The 26,200-nt window shown below is 41.4% G+C and overlaps 1 protein-coding gene across 4 annotated transcripts in view; it reads left to right on the forward strand.

The window, feature by feature from the left end:
- The first annotated feature begins 223 nt into the window (after positions 1 to 223).
- il1rapl1a (interleukin 1 receptor accessory protein-like 1a) overlaps positions 224 to 26,200 on the forward strand; it is a 259,738-nt gene continuing 233,761 nt past the window's right edge. For all 4 annotated transcript variants that reach the window (XM_054787014.1, XM_054787013.1, XM_054787017.1 and 1 more), the window contains exons 1-2: positions 224 to 367; positions 2,852 to 3,253. The gene's annotated coding sequence lies outside the window, so the exon portion shown is untranslated. The remainder of the gene's footprint in view (positions 368 to 2,851; positions 3,254 to 26,200) is intronic.

Here is a 26,200-nt window from a genome sequence, read left to right on the forward strand (position 1 = left end):
CTATGTGGGAATGCATAAAGTAAGATTTGATAACCTTATTGAGTGATAATGCGCATATTTCTTGTTACACAACCTCTCTGAAAAGCAAAGTCCAGGCCCGTACTGGTGGATGGTGGGTTCAAAAATAATATACGGTAATATACGGTAATAATATACAGTTTTTGAATGCGTAATGAGAGCGGCGATTTGTCCCATTTTGTTTGAACGTCCATGAACGCACCGTCTCCCGTTCTCACAGCTGCGCAAATAGATACTTTATTCATCTCCAAGAGAAATTCACAGATGGACTACTACACTGTATTTTTATCCTTTTTCTTTCACTTCATATTTGCTCCCAAATGCTGATACTATATGGGAATGCATAAAGGTAAGATTTGATGACCTTATTGAGTGCTAATGCGCTTCTTTGGGGTACACAACCTCTTGGGGAAAAAGTCCAGACCCTATCTGTATTCATTTCGTGCCTTTAATTTGATGTTGTTCCTGTCCTCGTTTTAGACAATACACAATAAATAAGATAAATTAGATCGCTATAATGTACGTATGTGTTGTTGACTAGCTAGTGCACTGCTAATTCTAGCTAACGCTAGCTGAATTGACTTAAGCCCCAACATAGCTGTCCTCGGCTATGCCTGCCGTTAACTTGCAGCTCGTAACCAAATTTTAGTTGGTAGTTCCAAGCAAAACGTCAGCCCAGAGACGGCTGGCTTCTAAAAAACTCGTATTGGGAATAGGGCTGGGAATCTCAGGGTACCCCACAATACGGTATGATACGCGATACACGGCTCCCGATAATGATAATATCTCGATACAGTGATAGGGTGAAACAAAAAAATAAATACATTTCATAGTTTGTATTTTGCTGCATTCAGCTGGGATAGGCTCCAGCTTACTTGTGACCCTAATGAAGACAAGCGATACAAAACGGGTGGAATTTTTGCAGCATATTTTGACCAGACTACAAGCAGCAATTGTACAAAAAGAATGAGGATGTTTTGGCAACATAAGTGTATACAGGATTATAGTTTAGGTGTGTGAAAAACAATAAAGCTATTTTAAACGCATTCAGAAAACACAACATCTCATGTCTCTCAAGTAGATCAATGCTATAAAGTAGAATCATATCAAAAATAAATATTTTTTATAGCATTTACACTACTCCTCTATGTCTAGTCGCGGGCCGCAAAATATGACCCGGCGGGCCACAAATGGCCCGTGGGCCGCAGGTTTGAGAACCCTGCTGTAGATAGACGAAAAGATAGATAATTAAAGAGCTTGAGGATATAGAGCAGGGGTTCTCAACCCTTTTGACCTCGGAGACCAGATTTTCCTGTACAGTGTGGCTTGGGGCCCATTCAAATATCCACCATCCATCTACGCCGCTTATCCTCATTAAGGTCGTGGGGGTATGCTGGAGCCAATCCTAGCTGACTTTAGACAAGAGGCGGGGTACACCCTGGACTGGTCCCCAGCCAGTCGCAGGGCCCCATTGAAATATTAACACATGAAATTGATCTTGTTCTTGGTTTGATTTCTATTGAACAAATAAAATCAAATCGACTTGCAATTAACAAGCTAAAACCTTGTCAAATAAACTAAATTATACAATGTGATAGTCACCAAACATTTATTAACCATTTGTATATGTAAATCTACACATACAGCAAGATGCACAACATGCTAAGAGTGGAAAAAATGTACTACAAGAACATATTTAAGAACAACTCACGGTGACTCACAGTGTCGTTTGAAAGTAGGATGGTCAGCAGCTTCTTTGCTGCGGCCTCTCCAATCTTCTCACGGCACATATCAACTTTGGCAGGCACAACCAACCCATCCGCTGTAGTGAGTTGTGCTACACGGCTGGCACATTTGGAGTGGCTAACCATTGTCACAACAGACCTTTTTTGCATCTGTAGCCCATTTTTTTTCATTCGGAATTGAAAGAATTAGCTTGGACGGCTTCAGAGCTTCGTTGGACAGCGTTAAGCCACATTCCACACACTGTGCTCTGGGCTCAGCCTTGCCTACATTCACAAAGCCGTACTTGATAAAGTCTGAATTGTATTTCCTGAAAAAATCGTCTTTTGAGGGGGTTTGTCCTTAGTTTCATCTTCATTTTTTCTAGTTGAGTGTCTTCTTCTGCCTTCAAGTGTCCCTAACAAGTGACTGATGTATTACTGCCACTAGTGGTGGGAGGCAGGTATTGCAACTGACTGTCTCACAGATAAGAGCCCTTACTGTATATACAGTCTGATAACAGAATGCGGCCCTCAAGGCCCACAGTTGCAGAACAAAAATTTTTTTGCGGCCCTCTAGGTGGCGCTGGCGGTCCAAGCGTGTGCCGCGGCCCTATGGATAAGAATCTCTGATATGGAGTAATACAGAGACTGAGTTGGACAGGGATAATTTAAGATCATGGTAGATGGATGGACCATTTGACTTACCTGTCAATAGACAGAGATATGATAGATCATGACCAGATCATTTAAATGACAACTATAGCTATTAAATATGTATACATTATATATGTACATTATTTTTGTACATTATAATTAATGTATTGGTATACATGCAGTAAATGAATGATGTACATGTAGGTGTAATATGACATGTTGCAGAGTATTGTGTTTTGTGGTGTGCACTAGGACCAAGCGGAAACAGTTGGTCGCATTGCAACTATAGAGCCAAGCTGAGGAGGAACACCCCCCCATCCTAGCTCTCACTCTCACTCTCTCTCTTTCTCTCGCTCTCTCTCTCTCGCTCTCTGCCTCTGTCTCTCCTCCCTCCCCCTTATTGGATGTGACCATTTTTCTGCTTGCATTCATTTGCCACCTTCTCCCCTCCGCAGCGTGGCAGGCAGGACGAGGAGCACCGAGCAGCAAGCCCGTAAAGAGGATTTGACACTGGGCATCCTTTGCCTCCAAAAGTACCTTGGAGGAAGAGGAGGTGGAGGTGGAGAAGGAGGAGGAGAAGGAGGAGGAAGGTGGTGACTGTTGGGAGCCTTACCCCCACCTATCTCCTTCTTCTTGCTTTTATTTTTTTACTATAACATATCAGCAAGAAAAAAAGTCATTTTTTTCTATTTGGATTAAACGCTCTTTTTGGGGGGGGGGGGCTGAATGGGTGCTTCTTACGGATCATTCCATCAGTTGGAGTTGTCATGTCCAAGAAAGAAGACACAGAGTGACTGACGACTCTGGAGCATTTTTCATTTATTTTATTTTTTTATTTTTTGGGAATCCAGTTGAAGGTAGGCCAGTTTTCACCCCCGCCCCCCCTTTCCCCTTCCCCCTTTTGAAGTTTGCAGGCTGGTGCATATTTAAATATGGAAATGTGCAAGTTATGGAAAAATGTTGTCTATTTCCTTGTTCGTCAGTTTTGGAATGTGCCTCTTATTTGTTGCATAGGAGAACGCCATCTGCAGTGCAGACGCACACGCTCACACACACACACACACACACACACGCACACACACACACACACACACACACACACACACACACGCACACTTAATAGAGGTATACAGGCAGCTCTCCCTTTCAGACCATAAAACTCTTAATTTTCAATGGTGCCTTAAATGATGATGTTGTCCTTGTCCATTTTTAAACAATTGCATCTTTGCGAGTGGGGGCTAATTGATTCAATTGATTGTGCCAGCCACTGCACTAGACCCCAAACTTGCACCTCAAGGCTTCTTCACACTGTACAATACTTGGCTCACATTTAAGTGGCTGACAGAATGCATTCTGTAGGAATGATGCAGCAGTGGTGGGTGAGTGTGTATGCATGTGCTTGTGCATGAGGGGGTGGTCTAGGTGCCCACTGGTGTTTTGTTTGCTTGCTTGAAGGGTGATTTTATCTGTGTTAGTGGTCACCCAATATTTAGTCATAAATATATTAGTAGAAAGTATGGTGTCCTTAAATTGTCCAAAAAGGGAGACCCAAGGGTAAGGGAAGACAAATATGAAACCTAGACCTACATGTGAAATTTAGGAGGTGTTAGTAGTAATATCAGTAAATTGTGCATTTCTGAATGCAAGCAGAAAGTACAGTGGCCCCAAAGAGTCCCATGAATTAGCGTGTAAAAACATAAGTAATAGTAGTAGCGGTAGTGGAAGTGGTGGTAGTAGTCACTGTTTCTGCATCTGCTAAATACAAGCTGAAAGTATAGTAACCCTAAAACATCAAAAAGGGAGGGTAAGGGGGTTGCAAATACTTGACAAACCCTACTTGTAAAATTTAGGAAGACATAGTAGTTATAAAGGTCGGTACTTTGGCATCGCCTGAATACAAGCAGAAAATATGGTGGCCCTAAAGGCTCAAAAAGGGAAACCCACATTCAGGGGGTTCAAATACTTGACTAACGCTCGGCATACATTTTGGTGTTGTAGGGGAGTACAAGCTAAAAGTACAGTGGCCCTAAAAGACCAAAAATGAGAACCACGGGTGCAAAAATACTTGATCTACAGGTTGTGTACAATTTAGCAGGTACTAATTAGTTGTCATCATGCTGACAAGCAGAAAGTACGGTAACCCTAAAGGGTCCAAAAGTTAGAACCACAGATCTGGGACACAGATGTGAGTCACACAAGGCGTACATTTGGAAAGTAGTACTAGTAGTACTTGTATGGCACATCTTCTGCATTCCTGCTGAGTACATGTGTTAGGGGGCATCAAATACTTGACTCACCCTTGCTGTCAAATTTCAGAAACTAGCAGTCGTATTTGAAGTGGTCACTAGTGGTCTGCATTTGCAGAATACAAGCGGAAAGTATGGTGGCCTTAAAAAGTCAAAAAGGGAGATCAAGGCTCGCTATAGCTTATAGGAGTAGTTGTTCTAGTGGTCACTGTTTATGCATTGGTCGAATACAAGTAAAAAGTACGGTGGCCTGTATAAAACACTAACGTATAAAACAAGGAAAAGCACAACATCCAATTCAAAGCACAGAATGGATACTTACCATCGGTACAATAATAGCATGGTTTAATGTGTTTTACTGGATCGGACGGAATGGTGGGAATTTATTCAATACCATTGTGGCAAGTTGTGGGTAGTTAGTTTTTATTTTAATCCGAAAATACTGAAACAACCAACATCTCCCTGCACACAACAAACACAAGTGGTTTGGCTCATTAACATGGAAACCATGAACACGAACAACATGATCGGGTGCACCCAACTTGAGTAAAATAAATGACTTTGTATATTGTCTTTGTATATGAAATAATCACCCTTATTTCCAAAATTGACGCGCATTTACATAAATTTTGATGTAGTAATTGACAAAACTTTTTTAAAGAAAAAAAGTGTTTATTTTCAGTGGCCTGGTTCGGCTCTGTCCGCGGACCGGTTGCAGGCTCACAGAGCTCACAGTCTTGCAAGATTTGTGGATGTTTTGCATATTTGACCTCTAGGTTTTTGTATAACTTGAGCCGTTTTCATTGATTTAGACATCCCTTTTCTACAGCTTATCCTGTTTAGGTTCATGGTTGGTTGGGACACCACAGTCCTACCCCTGCTTGACTGATGAGGTTGGGTTTTCTTGCTGGAAAGATGCCACTTCTTGGTTCTTTTGAGTGAACCTGCTGCAACACACTGTATACAGCCCGTTCACTCTGTATTTATGTTTATATACGCCATAGGTGAATGTGAATGGAATGGAACATGTGAATGGAACATGTAAACACAGTGTACATTGAATTTCCCCTCAGGAAGAACAATTACAGGTTGTTTTTGCTCCTCTGTTTCATCATGTTAATGCTATAGGACAAGCATCAAATACATGCTATCTTCCGGTTGTTTTGTTCCGTAATACTACGTAATTAATTCTACGGCTGTATTTAGCGCCAGGTCAATATTGGCATGAACAGCTGTGGCTGTAGGCAACCTCCTTTTTTAACTCCACAAGGTGACAGTAGCTGCATTTGAAGTCTGGTCAGCTTCCAGCAGCTTTATCTACCTACGCATACACTACAACATGTCAGCTGTTGGTGTTGTTTACGGTGAAGTCATCAGCGGTATTGATGCTGGCCAAGCAGTGCTCTTTACCGCAACTGCAACATTGGTTCTGTTGCTGCCGTGTTGTGCAATATGCTTGGTTGCAGTTTAGGTAAATATCGCCAGTTATAATTACAGTCTAAGTGAAAAGGAAAGCTATACAAATGCTGATTTTAATTAACTGATGCACTGATTGCAATTGTTATCATTTATTCATCATCAATTAATGACACTGAGGTATTGCTAAATTTTTTTGGTTGAATTATGAATTGTTCAATGTCTGAACTATTCGACTTCAAAAGATCCGCTACATGTGGAAATGTGTTATATGCTGTGATGCATTAACTGTCATTTCAGCTGTGGTTTGGGTTTTTCAGCTTGCTAATGGCATTTCTCAGGAGAATATCCACTTGTTAGCCAGTGTGGAGTCAAATATGTACTTCCGTTGTGAATTTGGGCAGTAATATACTCACTTGTCTGTCAGACGGCAGGCAGGACGTGGGGAATGAGTGGAACTGTCCGTGGTGCTGAAACAGACAGTTCCTTTGTTCCACTGTACTCGTTGAAGATGTCCACCGGCCCTTGACGTATTAAGACTTTATGTTGAAATATTTATTTAACGACAATAACTGTTTAGTTTTATTGTAGCGTTGACATTTTGGCCACTCCAAGACTGGCTGTTATCTTTTTAATATTGCACAACAATCACAGTCCTTTCCACCGGCATCAGCATGTGCATTATGCTAATATGATAAGCTTCATACATATTTTATACAAGCCATCTTAATTATGACATCAATTCCCAGTCTAGCCCCTTTCTTGCTCACGCTCCTTTGCCCCCGTGTGCTTCACTCAGCTGCACGAGTTGTGTGTGTGTGTGTGTGTGTTTGCATGGCACTAAATGGCATCATTGTGTGTACAAAAGAGTGTTGGAATGCATTTGGCGGTCTTCACGGAGGGGACCTCTGCTTTTTTTGCATACCCGTGTTTGACAGATTAGCTTCAGACACACCCTTCTTTTTTGTGGCGCCCCCTATAGATTGTGATCAAAATGTGTTGGAAGACGTGCGAGCATACTTGTAATACAGATATCCTCAATGCTTTATAATCGTTAGACACATGGTCAATGACTTATGGAACATTTGTTGTCCCGCCTCTGCACCTTCAAAAACGTTTTGTTTGATGGCGGCCATGTTTTTAAAACCAACCTTGCTCAAATTTTACACACATGCTTGTCAGTCCCCTAAATTTGCGTACCAATTTTCATGGTGACTCTGTTGAGCGGTATGAGAAATTTCAAGTCAAGCCAACATATGGAGTTTAACATCACCGCCCTTTTGTGTGCAGAAAATGAGGACATATATTTGTAAAATGTGATTGATTGTGTTGTACCTAATGTTGCGTCCACTGAATGGATGTGAGTGGTCAAGCTTAAGGCTTGCACTCGCTTGAGTTCAGTGTCCCCCTCCTCTCGTGTTGATTGAATTAGGCTGCACCATCAACCTACTGCTTTTTTCCCGAGCACTTGAAGGCCTTCCTGTGGTGAAGTGTATCGATGAGCAGGTGGACGGGGGAGCGTAAGCGGTTTTGTTGCCGTGGGCAGACAGCCGGTGGTGATGGTGCTGGTTTAGGAAATGGGGGGGAACACGCTCGAGGAGAGTCCCGCTGATCACACGGCAGATTGGGAGCCCTCGGAGCTAACGTCTGTTGCTTCCCACCTCGGGAGGGTGGTGTTGGGAGGGAAGGGGCGGAGCCACAGTCTTAACCTAGATCTACAGACCTGAGTGAAGATGCAATCCAAAAATTTTGGACTTTAATGTATATGAGAAAATGTTGATTAAAGTCAACGGTTGGATGCATAAAAATGAGCTATTGTCAGAGATAAATAACATTTTGTGTAAGGGATGCTCCGATCGATCAGCCACCGATCAATATCGGCCGATTTCCACAAAAATCACGTGATCGGCACGTGCCAATAAATGCCGTTCAAAGGTGATCACAAACGACGATCGGCATGCGGTGGCAAACACTCCATGTGTGCTGTGTCAGGTAGGGTTGTCAACACCCATATTGAGCCGACAATGGACATACTTTGTCCCGTATTGCTGCGAGAATCAAAACTAGTCTGTAAAACCTCACGGATTCAGTTTGACAGCTTGACACAGGCTACGCCAACCGACGGCAGCAACTTATCTTGCATCTTTGTTTTACACGCTTTGCCTAGCTGTCAGTGGCGGCAGCTAGCTAGTTCGCTAGCTAGAGTTAGCCACCTAGCTTCTCGTCTTCGGACTCCAAATGTGACTTTTTACCACAGTGACAACAAACAAGCAATGTGGTTAGTTTGGAGCTCATTTTTGTCCCACGGTAAAGCTACAAGTGGATATCACGTTAATTTTGCTCTCTTGTTGTCATTATGCTAATTATGTCTTGTCCTCAAAACATTAGTTGTGTTTGGTTGCTTAATGAACATAAACACATACTGTGTCCAGCCTTATGATGGTGATACTATATCAGCTGATTCTGAGTAGCTCACCAAAAGGTCAGAGAATATTTGCTTCTACTCTTAGTAGTTTTTTATTATAACTGTCGAATTCAGACTTTATACCTTTTTATATAATGACAAATGACCACAAAATACTGTAGTATAAAGACGATGGCCACACTGTTTGAGTGGAGATGTACTTGGTAAATAAAGTAGCGTACAACGTAAATGTTGCCAGTCAAAAATAAAACACAAATAGTTGACATCTCGAATAGTGATGAAAGTTGAAGACCACCGCAACCTGGACACTCAATTTATTCTCTTTTAAGTTAAGAAGGACAGATTTCTATCTAATAAAAATATGTAGGCTATTTATATTATTTTATTCTGTCAATTTTGTTATCTCGAACTAAAACAGAAATTATTGAACAATTTATTTCCCGTTTAGTTGTATCACTCCAAAACATGCAGCACATTAAATTCAGGTTTGTGTCAAATAGTACAAAAATTGTTTCACACGAATAAAGGCAAAAAAAGACAATCCACCCAAATACATACAGAACATATATAGGACATTCAGAAGACACATTCAAATATGTTGTGATGATATGTAGTATTTTACACTGGTCGCTAGGTGTCAGTAATGTTATTGTCATGTTTGGTGAGACACACACGCATCAGACGTGAATTATGTTACAACAGGCACAATAATCCATAATAAAAATACAGAAATAAAACACAGGCTTCTTTTACTTTTGTAACCCACGCAAAGCTAAAACTCAATTCTGAACTCTTGATGTCACTCCTGTCTGCCCGCCACTCAGCTTCCCTAGGGAAGACATTTATAGCAACACACACGAGTATGACTCTTATTTATGTCTTAAATGGCTTATTTATTCTTATTATGTCTACTATATTGGGTGATACGAGTGTAAAGGATATTATATGGGTGTTAGTTCAAGTGTAGAAGGCTTTAATACTCTAATGTTAAAACCTCTATTTAGAAGGTCTGTGCTCCAACTACGAAAACATTTGATTTTTAATAAAGAATCCTATTTTGCGGAAATTCAGTTATCACAGTCAGGCCTGGAACTAATTAACCGTGATAAATAAGGGATTACTGTACAGTATGTAATCAACAACACATTCCTAAATGTTGATTAAAAAAACGTGTATTAAGAGAAAACGTTTTCAAGGCAACGATTAATCACAATGCAGTTGTGAAATCGTTCACTTCACATTTTTTTGTTTCAGAATTTTGTGTTCATACAATGCGGAAAAATTGCCAGGTCAACTTAACATTTCAACATTGTTCAATGAATGATGTATAATTACGCTGAAACATGGATGTGGTTTAATGTTAATGATTACTCAAAACACTTGATTAACAGAACAGATGAGACAAGAGTATACAGTTGCGTTGTATCGGCTGATGAGAAAACAGGTAAACGCAAAACAATGCTCGGTGAACGTAAAATTTTGAACAGAAAAAGAAAAAACGTAATATATTCTTGGGATTCAGTTAAGAAAACACAACTGCATTTTAATCAGTTAATGAGAAAATGATTACGTACAAAAGTTAGCCAATTGTCACCTCAACATTTTTGTTTTTAACTCGCACAAATTACCAGCAAATGCACATTTTAACATTAGCTGCCATCGATGCTTTTTCATTTTCTGTCTGCCATAAAAATATGTCTGTAACATTTGAACAAAAACCCAACATAAACACAAAAATCGTACGTGAACGTAAGAATTAATTGCTTAATTTCTAGGTGAGCTTAATATTTCTGTTGTCATTTTTTGTACTCTACAGCAGTGCGATCACAGATTCAAAGAAAAAAAAACAAAATGTACAGCTTGTTCGGGCCACTTATCTCTTACCATCTTGCAGGGCAGTGGAGAACTTTTCCATATGCAAGCTGTCCTTTTGCAATCAAAAACTTTGACTTTGGTGGAATGACAATCAGATAAGTCACGCGCTCTCGCTAGTAAACGAAGCACCTAGCGAGCTCGGCATTTTGATGCTTCCCTCCACGGTGTGAAGGCTTGCGCGGCTTTGGCGCCGACCCCCGAGAGGCCTGCTGGCAGCCCCAAGCTCCCACTGTGGCAGATTGATATTTGTAATTTAAGGGAAGCTGTCGTGCGGCATCCTCCAGATGGAGAGTGCCGCAGAGGCGCGCCGTCGATTTAACACGGTTTGTTTAGAAATAATCATTTGGATGCGGGGGGGAGCTGAGGGTTTCATTTCCAGGCATGGTCGGCTTCAAAGGTTCAAAGCGCTCAATTATGGAGCCACGGGCACAGTCACATGACCATAAAACAAAAAGGCTGCTGTCCGGGAATTTAAAAAAAAAAGGCCATGGCGTCCTGGATTGTGTCATGACAGCGAGGGGAGGTCAGTGATTTGTGTCCGTGCTGCAGCAATGCTGGTGCTTGAGAGCTAATTCATTATGGAGAGTTGCATAACGCATGGTTTCTCCTCCATTGATATTTGGAGGAGGAATAGACAGCCGTGTCACATTGATCCACCATAAGGGGCACGATGACAATGTGGAGCAAGACCTTTCAAAGGAATCAAATAGGAAATAAATCAGGTTTTACATGTCGTAAATGACATTTAGAGTTGCACTACTGTCCCATTTCAACATGCCTGAGCTTTCTGTACTACTGTCGCCATTATACAATCTTTGACTGTACAGGCGTCTGGAGATCGGGAAGACGTGGATTCGATTCTCCTTTGGGCATTTCTGGTTGGAGTTTGCATGTTCTCCCCGTGCGTGTGTGGGTTTTCTCCGGGTACTCCGGTTTCCTCCCACATTCCAAAAACATGCATGTTAGCTTCATTGGAGACTCTAAATTGTCCATAGGTATGAATGTGAGTGTGAATGGTTGTTTGTCTATATGTGCCCTGCCATTGGCTGGCCACCAGTCCAGGGTGTACCCCGCCTGTCGCCCCAAGTCAGCTGGGATAGGCTCCAGCATATCTCCACAACCCTAATGAGGAGAAGCGGCATAGAAAATGGATGGCTGGACTGTACAGGCAATATTTCAAAGGTTATTTTTCAACAGTTTTAGATAAGAGTTCCCACAAGAGTGTGTTGGAAATGTGTTGTCCGGAATATAGCCTTGATGCTGGAATTTAGACGATTTAAATGTGTTTTTACTAAGCCCTACTTTGTGTGTCTGTAGGTTTAATGCTAATGAGCTGTGTTTGTGCACAGTACAGACACTAGTCTTTCCACTAGCACTGTAAAAACCACACAGCATTGAACACGTCAGTTGGAACTCAATAGACGAGAGAGCAAAAGGCGGGTTTCTAATGTAATTTGTAATTTCTTATTGGCATTTTATCCAATTTTATTCAAGTGGAGATTGAGGGAAGAAAGAAGACAAAGTGTAGACTGCTACAGCTAATGCAGCAGGTGTCCTCATATTTAGTATGAGACTAGACTGAGGGCAGAAAGGACGATGGAGCATAATATTGGAACGTCTAGAGATGATGCACAACAGCAGGGTAACAGTCGTGTTTATTGTCTCATTTATATATTTATCTGACAGGAGACCGAAACGGAGCGCTGCAGCAAAGTGGAGACTGTGGAGTATAACACTGCACGGCAACAGGGTAGGCTAAAGTTAGCATGCGTTTATTTAAGTCATTTTTAGTCGTGAATCTTCAAATGACGAATTGGGTCAACCAGTGAGTGGTCAGCGGTGGAAACCTGGTTGAAGCTAGTACCTTTTGCTTATGGAAACGCATCGAGAGAGGAGGGAAAGGTCTGGTATATGCTCCAGCCTCCCTCTGATCAGTAACAGGCCTTCAGTAGCAAAAACAGTCTACAACTCTCGATAACAGAAAGCTGCTGTGTTTAAAAGACCAAGTCTGTATGGACTCGGGGCGCAGTCATTACTGAGCGAGGAACTAATAGCCGGTATCCTCTCGTCGACATCAAAGATGGCTGTTCAGCACAGTACATTTATTGCACCCCGCGCCCCCGGAGACTCGTTGCGCCATAACACACCACTGCAGCTGACAAAATTAAATGTCCACAAACAGCAGTGAGCCCTCTCCGCCTCTCGTCGCCTCCGCTTGCTATTCTTGCCAGATCTCTCACACTGGCCTGTTGTTTTTGGTGTTATGCTTTGTGGTCTTCACAGCACAGAGCAGAAGTCATCGGAACGGCTCTCTGACACAAGTTGACAAGGCAAACAGAAAAATGGACTCCCTTGCCGCATCCACCGAGAGATGTCAGCGTCATATATCGCTGCAAATCTGATTCAAACATCCTTACAAGTAACTGCAAGCTCAGAGATTTTTATAAGCGACGTCTCAAAGGGATGGCCGCACGTTGCTTACTCCGATTCTGTATGAGCGATGAAATTATAGCCTGGAAACGAGATTTTGTATGGTAAAACATTGGTTTATTCCAGCGGTTTTCCCACTGCGACTAAATGGGATTGTGTGTCTGTGTGTGTGTGTATACAGTCATGTGAAATCATTTTATTTGTACAGGTGTCGCTTCTATTAAACCCTAAAGTTTGACCTCATAAGTTTGATTAGCTTTGAGTATTCTCACACAGCTCAATGCTAAACACCCACTGTAATTAAATAAGAAATACAATCAAAGACATGATAATACTATGTAGTACTCTACACTGGTCACTAGGTGTGGTGTCAGCAATGTTACTGTAATGTTTGGTGAGACACAGAAGCACCAGACTTCGTCATCATTATCATCATCAACTTTATTTCAGACACATACTTGGTCCGTAGAACATTAAAAAACAAACAGACATCACCAACAGGAAACAGTAAACGATGGCTAGCCATTGCTATGTAAGTTCAGGCGCCAATGTTTCCACCAAATGGAAAAGAAACTGACCGAGCTGTGTACAGGGTTGGTCAAAGTATCCATCCATCCATCCATCCATCCATCCATCCATCCATCCATCCATCCATCCATCCACCCATCCATCCACCCATCCATCCATCCATCCATCCATCCATCCATCCATCCATCCATCCATCCATCCATCCATCCATCCGTCCATCCGTCCATCCGTCCATCCATCCGTTCATTCATTCATTCATTCATTTTCTATGCCGCTTCTCCTCATTAAGGTCACAGGGGTATGCTGGAGCCTATCCCAAATGCTGCCTTATTTCACATCGATGGAACAACAGGCTTTTATTGCAGGTTTGAATTATCTCACAGCAGGCACAATTATCCCTAATAAAAATCCCTAATAAAAACACTCTACGCTACGGTTGCAGCCGTACACACACCTAGCTAAAACTCAACTCTGAGCCCCAGACATCACTTCCTGTCCGTCCCGCCACTCAATTCCCCTAGGAACACACATAAGTATAAGTGTTACTTATGTCTTAAATGTCTTATTTACTCCCATGATGTCTACTATATTGGTTAATACGAGTGTAGTATTCTGGTCACTTGACGTCAGTAATGTTACACTAACGAGACATAACCGTAGATTACCTTAACTGTACATGGAACCAGCCATGTCTGGCATGGTAGAGTAAAAAAAGCTTCCTCCCATTTTGTGTGGAAGTGGTAAGCTTTTGGCTTCTTGCTGTGTCCTCCCCACTCATATGGCTTGTGTGTACATTTGTTTGTGTGTGTCTATGTTACACAGGCCCAGTCATTCATGTTCTTTGCCTCAGCAGTGATCTGGCACCTCTCCTTGTTTTTGCTGACCCCATCCTCCAGCTTGTGTGTGGTAAAAACAACCTGTCATGTGAAAAAATTACGACACCCCATCATTTTTTTCACTTGGTTGTAAATTGCATTTGCGGCACCCTCCCATGGTTTGTGGTCCAAATGCTTTGAAGACATGCTAGCACACATTTAATACAGGTCAAAGTTTTATAATTATTCGTAGGGGTGATATAATTCCTCGAGTAATTTGAGCACCTGATTACAAAATATGAGGAATTTTCTGTGCCTCGAAGAATCATCAGATGTGCTTATGTCACTCACGTAGCAGAAGAAGCGGATGTTTGTTTGAAGGAGCAAGAAGATGGAAGAGGTGAGGGAAAACAACAACAATGATGATGAAAGATAAGGAAAACTAAAAAAAGACAGAAAATATCGAAAGTGTGGGAGCATTTCCGCCTAAATTGCAAGTTGAACACTGAGACATGCATCTATTGTAACGTGGCACTTAGATACCACAACAGCACATGTTTGATATTGCAGCATTGCCAAAGGCACCCAGAATGGAGCAAAAGACCCGAGACAAGGTAAAATTAATGTAGCGCAATTCAATGAGATGAACGTTAATGTACCTTACTACTATAACAGCCGTGTGGAGGGCTAGGCTTCTCTTAATTAGGACTACTATCAAATATGTGGCTAGTTTATTAGCATGTATGCATTTAAGGTTATTTCATCAAAAAGAAGATGGAAAATAAAAACATTTTAGCTCACTAGTCAGTTGCTCGTCATTTCTAGCAGACAATACAAGGATAGATGAAACAAGGAAGTGTGTGTCTCACTCGCTTGGCTGAGAGTAATGTGTTCCACTACAGTAAGTGTCTTCATTTTAATTTGAACACTCCAAAAACTCTTAATCTCATGAAGAATATTAGTCTTATTTATAGGCAGCCTGTCTAAGTTTAGAGTTCATACTATGTAATTTAGTCTTAGTAATGTCAATTAGCTAATTATTTGTCTCTTTTTTCAGGAAGTCATCACTGTCTGTACATTTGCGGTATTTGATAGTTACATCCCTAATTGTTAGACCAGGGGTGTCCAAACTGCGGCCCGGGGCCCAAAAACAACGGCAGAAATGGAAAAAAGCAGAAATGTTATGAGAATGAAGTATTAAGAAGAAAAATAATGTCATTTTCATACCATAGAGTTGAAATATTAAAGAAAAATTACATTATTTTTTTAAAAAGATCTAATATTATGAGAAACAACCAAAACAAATATTAAAGTTGTCATTTTTGGAAAATTAGGTTCCGGGAAAAGTTATAATACACGGAGAATACAGTCAAAATATTACAGGAATAAATTCATAGTTACGAGAAGAAAATGTACAAGACGAAAGGTTAAATAATTGGAAATTTTAAAAAAAATCCAGAAATGGAAAGAACAGAAATTTCACAAAAAATAATTTTTTTCTTGAAATATATATACAGTAACTTATCTACTGTATCTAATGCTATATAAAATATCAAAGGGGCCCCTGCATTCTTTCATTCGTCCGTATGTGGCCCTTGCTGGAGAAAGCTTGCGCACCCCCGCATTAGACGACTTAAGGTCAATTAGCTGCTGCCTGTGCCCCTGTCACATTTTTCAACCAATCCTGCCCACATTTGACACACGTGAGCTTGTCAGTCCAGTAAAGGTGTGTACCAAATTTCATTGTGATTTGGCTAAACACCCGAAAATTACAGTGAGTTGTTTTGCAGAGCACATTGAGCTGTGTGAAAATGTTGAAGTTAGTCCCACTGATGGGGTTTAATAACAGCCACCACGTGGTGTATTTGTCAGAAAAATAAAAGCTGTTTTTCTAGTTTCACCCTTTTGTGTCCAGTGGTTTAGGAGTCGAAGACTTAGCTTCCACAAATAAATAATGGCAATACAGTAGTATATAATCAGCTATTTTAATACTGTTTGCTATCTAGCTAACACTAAGACCTGACAACAGGCTTTTTTTTAACCTGCTGTGAAAAGAGCAAATAAAATACATGGCAGTAAATTGCAGATTGTTGTGGAACTGTATTGTTTTCCCATATGACATTGTGTGATACGCTGCTCTATGGTATTGTCAAGACAAACAATGTGCTTTAGGATATTGAGTTGTTGCTTGACTGTACTGTATAGCAAAGTATAGGATAGGATATACTTTTTCCCCACCTTTCTTCCCATAGACATTGTTCTACAACCCCCACAAGTTGATGAAGCTCATACAGTCCATTTTTCTTTTTTTAAAACATTCAATTTTCCAAGGCTTTTAAGTAGAAAAAAGCGTGAAACACTGCCAGCTTTGACCTTGCTCAGGTAGGAGCCCAACTGCTTTAATTTCTTGCCATAAACAGGCCCCTTGCAATTAACGCTGCCCCCACAAAAAAATACATTTATGGATGACGTCAGTTTAGAATTTTCCAGTCGCTATTTCATGGCCATTTGTGCATTTTAGATTATCAAGCGGTCAGAAGTTTACATTTTCTCATGATGGGTATGAATGTCTTATTGATCTTGGGACCTGGTAGATTTATTTGAACCATTCTTTTTGCAGGATGGAATCATTTTTAACGTACATATTCAGTGATTTTATAAAAGAAGAATGAGTTGTACGTGTTTCATTTTATTTAGGATTTTAGGGTCAAAATTATACATACATGCAAAAATATACATAGTCGTCATCTAGAATGTCTTTTAAGACGACCCACACTCTTATTTTAACGTTACAAAGTCTAACTTATCTGTTTTTGGGGAGGGACATGGCTAGAAGGCAACATTACAGATTTGATGTACAATGCAATCTCTAAGGTCAAATGCATCTGTTGTACAATTCTGGACTTTCAGGAAATAACGTGCCTCTAAAGTAGCACAGAACTTTTGACGTTTGAACCACTGTCATGATGACATCAACTAAGACTTTCGTTAAGCAAACATCAAAGCATTGGGTGTTTTTTCTTTTACTTTTGCTATTTTGCGATACTTTTTCCCATAGAAGGCCCTGCCTCAACAAAGGCTGTCATCTGACAGTACCGGTCGAGGGTCCTGGGGTTGTGTCCGCTTTAAATCTTCGACGTGACAGTGATAGTATCTGGGGATTTTATTTAAGCATGGATTGACTGAATGATCAATTCAGGGAGTTGTGCTAGACGGAACATTTCTGGAACGTTCCCGCTGGGAAGGCTGAATCAAAACCACGACGCAGCTGGAAACTGCAGTCGGCCCCACTGGGATGCCAGCGTAATGTCACCCGATTTTTTTTCTTCCTCCCGGCAGAATTAGCGTGGCCACTAGAGGGCTTTGTCTTTATGTCTCGTAAACAGTATGATCTCTGGAATAAATGTGAGCGTACCGACAGTGTGGTTTTAATATACATGCAGTGGATCAATAATCTGCATTAGTTTGCAATTACAAGGCATTAGAAATTGATTTAAGACGATTACAGCAATCAACATCATTTAGCGAATAGAGGACTTTTTCATTTTCAATAGCAAGACGCATAATGAATGTTAGAAAAATGTGCAAATGAAGCTCAGTTCTTTTGATGCTATCATCATTTGTGTTTCAGCAATGGGGCGATGATTACGGGCGATAATTGAAGTGGCTGAAGTTTCCACTGCCTCTTATCTTTTGTAACCTTTTCTCGCCCTCATCTCCTTCTATGCCTCCTTCCTCCTCTCCCACTTCTTTTGCTTTCAATTTATTCCACTTGTATCTATTCCCAGGCTGCCCTCTAGTTGAGCAGAGAATCGATTTTTAAACAGTCAGGACCACAGGGGACCAAGCGGGAGGGGTGGCATTATTGGCCTTGTTTAGTCTCTATTGACACCGGCATGCCTCCTGAAGACAATGGGATAGGCTCTGGTGTGGATGTGCATGCCTTAAAACAGCTCAAGCCAGCATTGTATGCCTTTAGGGAGCTTAGTTTCATATAAAATGTTGTCGTGTAGAGAATGGACCACCATGCTTCATCCAGCTTAGATAAAAGAGAACTATACCAAATATACAGGCTTATTCTTCATGCGATTTACTTCCCTCTCACTGCCTTTTTATTTTATTTTTTTGTGTCGACCCGTAACATACGGCAACGTGTTTTCCCTCATCACAGGATTGTGCTCCTCCACAGCAGCTGTATGTCTGTCAAGCAGTTCAAGCGTACCAAGCCAATCACGGGCCTCCTTTCTCCACCTTGGGTTGAAAGACTTTAGGAATGATTCAGCAATTTCAAACCATACCGGGAGTTTACCGCTGGACACTTGTGTCCAAAGATGAACGGATTAAGATGAACGATGATGCACTTCTGGCTCGGCCCAATTCCCATATTTACAGTATATTTATTTATTTTCACTCTTGTGGCCCAGTTCAGAAATGTATCGTGTCAGAAGAGAATGTTATATTCATCCGCATTCATTGGGCCTTAACAATCCATATGTGGATCAAAGTTCAATATATTTTATTGAACCCCCGCTTTTCGGGGTTTGGCATTCTCATTGCCGCATATTGGATAGACATGAAGTAACACCTTCACACTCATATTACCCAGTGTAGTAAAAATAAGCCAGGTCGCAGTAAATGTGTTCCCGAGGGGAGCTTAGTGGCGTACAGACAGATGTGTGGCGGGCAGGAAGTGACGTCAGGGTTTCAGAGTTGAGTTTTAGCTTGTTCTGGGTTATGACCGTGACAGTAGCCATTGTTATGATTATTTTTATTATGTTCGTTATGTTATTAATTTTGTGCCTGATGTGAGATAATTTAAACCTGCAATAAATGCCTGTTGTTCCGGCGGTTAAGTCTGGTGCTTGTCTTACCGAACAATTACTGACACCTAGTGACCAATGTAGAATATAACATTCACAATTAGAAGGCGTCTTCTGCCTTGCATTCAATGTATTTGAGTTCATTTAGTTAGTTAATTTAGCCATTTTTATGCTTAAAAATGGCTAATTTAGTCAATACATATGTACAAATATGTTTAAATATGCATTTTTGTTTACTAATAAGCTGTATTCAACCCAAAAGAACGTGATTTATTAATGAATGTATATGTATATATATTAAAACTGATAGAGTGAAGCTGCGAAAGTCCAATTGCAAAATGGCGACTGTATTGTATACTTAAGGTGTAGGGGTGGTACAAAGCATCGATATATATCAAAAATAATGCAATATGTTGCATTATCTTTCACAGTAAAGTATCTCTACGTCTCATTTCTATTCATGTCGGGTTTGACAGTTTAATATGATGCCAATCCTTTAGTATTCTCCTTTAAACAATAAATATGGTCCCATTGAAAAACCAAAAAAAATGTTTATGATACTAAAATCCTATTTGCATCGTAATTTGGAACACAGTGTACAGTACTTCACAACGCTGATGGAGACCTTATACTTGTATACGTAACAGCAACAGCAGCGCACTGTGGTGAAGTACACTTAAAAAAGCGTCAATTTCAAATTAGAGTCTTGAATGGCAAAATGTAATATGGTAAATGCTTGACCTGCGTATGTTGGTGTGGTCCACTTTTCATACTGAGACAAGGTACCTACATAAAATAAGGCATTATTTCAATACCTCAGTTGGCTTTCATTCTTCCATTGTACACTTATCAGTGTTTCTTTTTCAAATAAAAAATTAAAAAAAAAACTCTATACCACAGGTGTCAAACACAAGGCCCGGGGGCCAGATGTGGCCCACCACATCATTTTATGTGGGCAGCGAAACCCTGGGAATAATGCATGTCAATAATGTGTCATTTTGACAGAAAAATTGTACTGCATGCAGTTCTTCTAAACGTCAGTATTATCTAATCATGGAGCAAGGCATTCCAAGCATTTTTCAAAAAGAAATACTTGAATGTCTGCTTGTCACCATGCCATTCTCACTTCACTTCTCATTTCAAAGCAAGTTATCCATCAATTTGTTAGTAAAAATATAAGAATGAAATGCACAGGCAATTGTGTAATAATATGAGGTTATAGTCATATTTCTATTCATATATACTGACAGTTAAAAGTGGCCCTCCGAGGGCAGCCGTAACTGCGATGTGGCCCTCAATAAAAATGGGTTTGACACCCCTGCTCTATATATTACAGTCATTGGTTGCTCTACGTGTCAATCATTACAGGCAATGCCACTGATTGGTCAGCTGCAGAGGTACTGGAGTAGCAGCAGAGTACTTGACTGAACCATCATCAGTTACTTTCCACACAGGAAGTTGCTCCTACGTGCTCCAATGGCTGCTATAAGAGCATGTCTGCTGTCTGAGTGGGAGCAAGGATGCGGGCCGGCTCAGGACAGTGTGGTAATTAATCTCACTCAGCGAGATAGAAAGAGAGAGACTGCTACATGATGCAGCGGCGGCATGAGGGCATAGCTCAGCGCGCCCTGCTTGTTAGCTCCAACCTCCTATGGGCGGCCTCTGGAGGGGAACAAGGGCTGCCCATGGTCAAACGCGTTTAACAAACATCTGCCTCTTTGGCTTTGGCTCGGTTCAGCGTTTACAGACGGACTGTGATTTACGTTGTCACTGCAACACATCTGGGGGAAAGCAAGGATGCAAATAGTTTAACATAGATGGGGCTCAGGTGGTAGGTAGAGTGGTCGTCTCCGTACCATTCTAGGTTGCGGGTTGGATCTTCCGTCCTCCCTTGATCATGTTGAAGTAACCTTGAACCCCCAGTTGCTCCTGTTGCAGCGTCATCAGTAGGTAAATGTGCTAACAGTGGCAAAGCGCTATACAAGTGTAAGACCATTTACAAACCACAGAGTTGGTTGGTTTGCATGTTTTTGACACAGTAACTTACATACTATATGTACATAAAGGTGGCTATATGGATTATTATTTTGAAATTAAGTACCTTCTTTCAAGGGCATTGGGCGACAATTCCTTGCTTGATTATGGAGAAAAGTAATTAATAGTTTAATTCATATTTTACCATTTTAAAACAGGTTAAATAATAAATAAATTAAAATACTTTATTTTAATGGAATAGGGGAACTCTCTCTCGGAATGCTCTGAGCTCCTGTTTTCATGATGCCACGTCATGTTCTTCACATAGCGAACTGGTTAAGGCTGAATCAACAGCGCCTCTGCTGGTTGCATCCCAGTTGTGCACACCATTTTGCTTACCGGTAAAAAAAAATGCATCTTCTGTTTTTTTGCACAACTTTTGGACTACTTTGAATAATTACTATTTTCCTCTTAATGGCAGTGTTTGACTCAAGTGGCTGCACCACGTTATTGAATTAAAGATCAATGTGTGTGTCTCATGCATAGTGTCGCTTCAAAGGTTTCTCACAACAGTCAGTAACTGCAGCGCATATAAATAATGTAGAGTTTCACAGAATGGGGGGAAGCTATATGGTATGTACGCGCCATATATAGTACATATGTACATTCTCATCCCATGACGAACTGTATGATCTCACCAATATATTTCCACCTGCATGATCCTCATTTAACATGCTGCAGTTATCATTCATGCATTATTGATCAAGAAGTACTACTGGGCTTGCTAGTGTGCGTGCAGGAGAAACTTTTAATTTTATATATTTACAGCTTCCTGCACACAGCAGTGTCCTTTTCACCCGTTAGCCAGACAGGTCTTTTTACATGTATTTAGAAAAACAAATGTGGAAAATGGAATAAAATGTACTGTATTAAAAACAGCTATACATTTTAATCATTGAATCAAATGCTTATTTCACATTGAAAAAAGGTTTGAAATACAAGACAAAATAATATCTTTTATTATACACTTATATTTTTTTATTCTATATTTGTATTTAGAAATACAACAAGAAACAGTGGAAAACACTATATTTTACATGTAATATTTTATTTAGAAATTATAGAAGCATCAAGAAATCAACAAACATGTAGTATGCAATAACATATTATTAATTGTTATGTAGAAAAACAAGACAAAATTAATGTTAATATTTACAACTAAATATATTCATTTTATTTATTTATTTTAGAAAACTGACCAGGAAATGTGGGAAATTGAAAAAACGAGAGCTTTCCACTTTCTCGTGTCTGTAAATACACAGGACATCATGGAAACTGTCCTTTGTGCCAATAGATGGTAATCACATGAGGCGTGGATGTTGAGAGTGTCATGGTAACTTTGTCTCAGCCTTGGCAAGGATGTCAATTGTGGGACACATCATCATTCGTGCACCTTTGAATCAACGAGTGTCGGTGTTTCAACACTAGACACCCTCATCCAAGGTGGCCAACTACAGGGTGATCAAGCCTGAGCCTGTGTCCCATGCCCAGTCATGAGTAGAGTACTGCCTGGAAGAGGTGGGGGAAGCAGTGAGCTAGGCAGTGAGATCCCGACCTGGGACCAAAACTGCCCCGCCCACCAGGTCATCGCTCAGCCTCCCCCCTTCAAGAAGGGGGAGGTGAATTTCAAACTTCATTAGGGTCGTCAGGTGGGCACCCTCCTTCACTGTTTTTTTGATGATAGGCCCACAGATAGGCCCATGACACCTCCAGAGAGATCGTCTGATTGTGATCGACTGATTGTCTTCTAGTGATGACTTCCATGGCCATCGTGAATGCCAGGGGTGAGACTGTGCAGACTGCCATGATGCCTACTTTTAGAAGCTGCCATGATGTTGTATAGTTGTCTGTTGTGAAGCACAGTTGCAGGTCTTCAAATTAGACTTTCACTAGAGCAGTGATGGATAATGGAACGTGGAAGAACTTAAAGGATTCCCAGAGGAGGTTGTGGGGAACTGATCCAAAGGCATTAGCCAAGTCAAAGAAGGTTGCATGGAGGCCTCTTTTTTTCTTTTTCTTAGCCGTTTGGATATGGTGCCAGATCATCTGGAAGGCCGCCCTTCTGTACAGATCTATCAATGTAGTTGTTCTTCTTCAGGTAGGTGGACAGACTCTGTGCTATAATGCTGAAAACGATTTTCCCTTCAACGTTGAGAAGGTAGATCGGCTGGAATTGACTGATGTCTGCTTCACCCTTTTCTCCTTGGGAAAGTCTCCAGATGGAATTCAGGAGGTTGAATAGGTGGGATATAATGTGGGATGACTAGTGGTTCATCTCTTTTCATGTCATGGTGGGCCTTGTCCAGATGTTCTTCCAGTTCTTACTTTGGAGTTTTTAGGACTCCACTTTTTTCCTTAGCAAAGAGATCCTTGACAAACTTGAAGGGGTTCTTATAGAACCATGTTCTTGTGTGTTCCTTCCTCTTTCGCAGTTTCCTCAAGTTCTCTGCCCTTTGTAAGGTCGCCAACCGAGATTTGATGGCTCTCTCGAGTAGTGTGAGACCATCTCTGGCTGCACCAGAGACCTTCTTCCACTGCTTTCTCAGCTGCCTTCTCTCTCTGATCAGTCTTTCAATGTCTTGCTGTCTCCTGGATTTGGCTGGTGTTGGTTACTTTATTGCTTTTCCCTATGTTCACTCCAAAGCGTTCTTCTCCATACTGGTAGATTATGTCTCCCATCTTGTCAAGCTTTTTCTCTGCTGTGCCCCCTTGTTGTTCCAGGATTTTTATCAGATCATTGTTGACTGTTTCCCACTCGCTCTTTTCAACAGCTTTGGGCCAAATTACACTTGGTCTGCTCCCTTTCTTATCCTCCTTGTGAGGTTTCTGTGGCTGGGTGGGTTCCTCCACCGACATTCCTATGCTTGTATTATCCTCCTCAGTGACAGGGGTGCTGATACTCTGAGAACTTTTGTTTTTTGTCCCGTCACTATGCTTCAATCGACTGATTTGACTGGTTGCTTCGTAGGAAGTACTGGTCAATGCGAGCCCTTGTCTCTGCTCTCTCAAGCACCCTCTTTTTTGTTGGTGGTTCCTCAACCCCCTGAATGATGTAATCTTTGCCCAGCCAGAAGTGCACACCTGAATTGAGTTTCCGGCTGTTGTGGTTGCCTCATGTGCCCTGTTGTTGCTCGTAGTTGTAGTCATTGCTGGGTCTGTAGCCGTGTCGTCAATTGTTGAGCCATCTTGTACCCCCGCTCTCGCAGGCTCTAGGGGTATGTTCCTTTGATGACTTTTTGTAGCAATTGGCGGATATCTCCAATAAACTGAGACAGAGTTGGAGATTGCCGTCATAGCTAGCTAGCCTATGACAGCCCCTGTGGGGTCTATTTCCTCCTGTCAGCTGTCTCTCCAAGCCGTCACATCGTCTTTCCTATGTTGTCAGCTGTCCTCTTACAGCAGTCACTAGACTAGTCCAGATACAAAACCATTAGTAAAATACAACAAAAGTTATGCACAATGAGTTTTCACATAAGCAAACTATTCTAAAGATACAATGCCATGGCTCCTTTCCTATCTCTTCTGACAACTTGCAGCCCTAACAGTAGCTTGGTTTGGTTTTGGCTTGTTTAAACATGCATTATGTTTGTTCTGTCTGCTCTCAAGGGAATAGAAAAATGGCATGCAGACAACTTTCAGCACACAGCAGAGGGAGATATGCTGGGGTAGTCGACATGGCCGGGAGGTGATTCCTGGGAGAATAAGTCCAACAACAACAACAGCGGCAGCATTCAATTCCTCATCTCTATTGTCCTGGCCAGTCAGTTAGGCCGTGCCCTCTCCCTCCCTATTTGTTTTCTTCAGACGGATTTTGTGCCAGTGCAATGATGTGCTTCATGCATGGCTGACGTCTAGCCATCACGGCATGCCTTTGTGTGCGAGTCCTCAAACACACCTGCATCTGCCGCCTCCAAGGAAAAGAGCCGGGGCTTTAACAACACTGGGTGAGCTATGATAGAATGTTTTGTAGCGACCATGCCGCACATCTGTCCTCCTCATTTGTATGCAGATGTTGCCAGGCTATTACGGAATGAAGAATTTGTCTTGCTTGGATGCTACTTTAAACAAATGAATGTGTGTGTGGTAGGTAGGCTTCTATCTCGTTGTTTTACTTGCTCGCTTGAAATAAAACTTAAAGCGAAGCGATACAAAATCTGAGACACTGGATTTTTTGCTTGTTGTTCTGTAATGTATGAAGAGCATGGTCATGTGTAACTGCATGATGTGTAAAGTGTAAAATTCTCAAAAGTATACTCAACGCTATCAGAGGACATTTGTGGCACCCCCTGTGGTTTGTGGTCAGAATGCTTTGGAAGACATGTGAGCATTCATGTAATACAGTTATCCTCAAAGCTTTACCATTAGACAAATGCTCAGTGACGTAAGGATCATTAGTTGCTCAGTGGAAACACATTTTCCTTGATGGCGGCCATGTTTTTCAACCAATCTTGCTAACATTTTACACGCGTGCTTGTCAGTCCACTAAAGGTGTGTACCAAAGTTTGTGATGATTCAACTAAACACCTTACAGTTACAGTGAGGGTTTTTGTCGAGTGCATTTAGGTTTATGAGAAATTTCAAGCTTTTAAAAGCAACCTTTTGAGTGCCTCTTCGCTCAAAAATGCAGCAAAGGAGTGAGAGAGTTGATAGGTTTTTCTCACATTTGGTGCCCATAAACATGCTCTAGGGACACATTGTTTTGCCAGTATTTAGCGCAGGTCACAGCTGGTTGGTTGGGCCAGGTTTTGGGGGTTGCACTGTGGGGCGTCGTAGTTTGTACTGCTCCACAGCTGCATTTGTCTTCTGTGTAGTAGTTGCTATTGTTTCAACAGTGCTTTGCACCTCCCCTGCTTCACACGAGGTCTACTGAGGGACTTCCAGGTTGGCCATGGGAGGTGGTGACCGTTGGCAAGGTATTCAGTTACTGTGATTCCACTCTTCATCCATTCAAGGGCTCAGGACTTAAGTCTTAACCATTCATGGTCCTTGCTGTTTCCTTGATGACTGGAGAGGTGGGCTGTGGAAGCTGGCTATGGATTTCACTCTGGGTGGGGGTGCTGTGTGTCCATGCATGGGGTGCATGGTATCGTGGTCCTGCGCTCTCTGCTCATCTTGATCGATGATGGCTCTCCTGATGTGTGGGTTGCCGCACAATGAGGTGTCATTGAAGGTTATGCCGACCAGCGTGAACTCACATACTTTGCCTTGAAAAAGC

This window comes from Dunckerocampus dactyliophorus, chromosome 9 (genome assembly GCF_027744805.1).
Source record: "Dunckerocampus dactyliophorus isolate RoL2022-P2 chromosome 9, RoL_Ddac_1.1, whole genome shotgun sequence".
Classification (NCBI taxonomy): Eukaryota; Metazoa; Chordata; class Actinopteri; order Syngnathiformes; family Syngnathidae; genus Dunckerocampus; species Dunckerocampus dactyliophorus.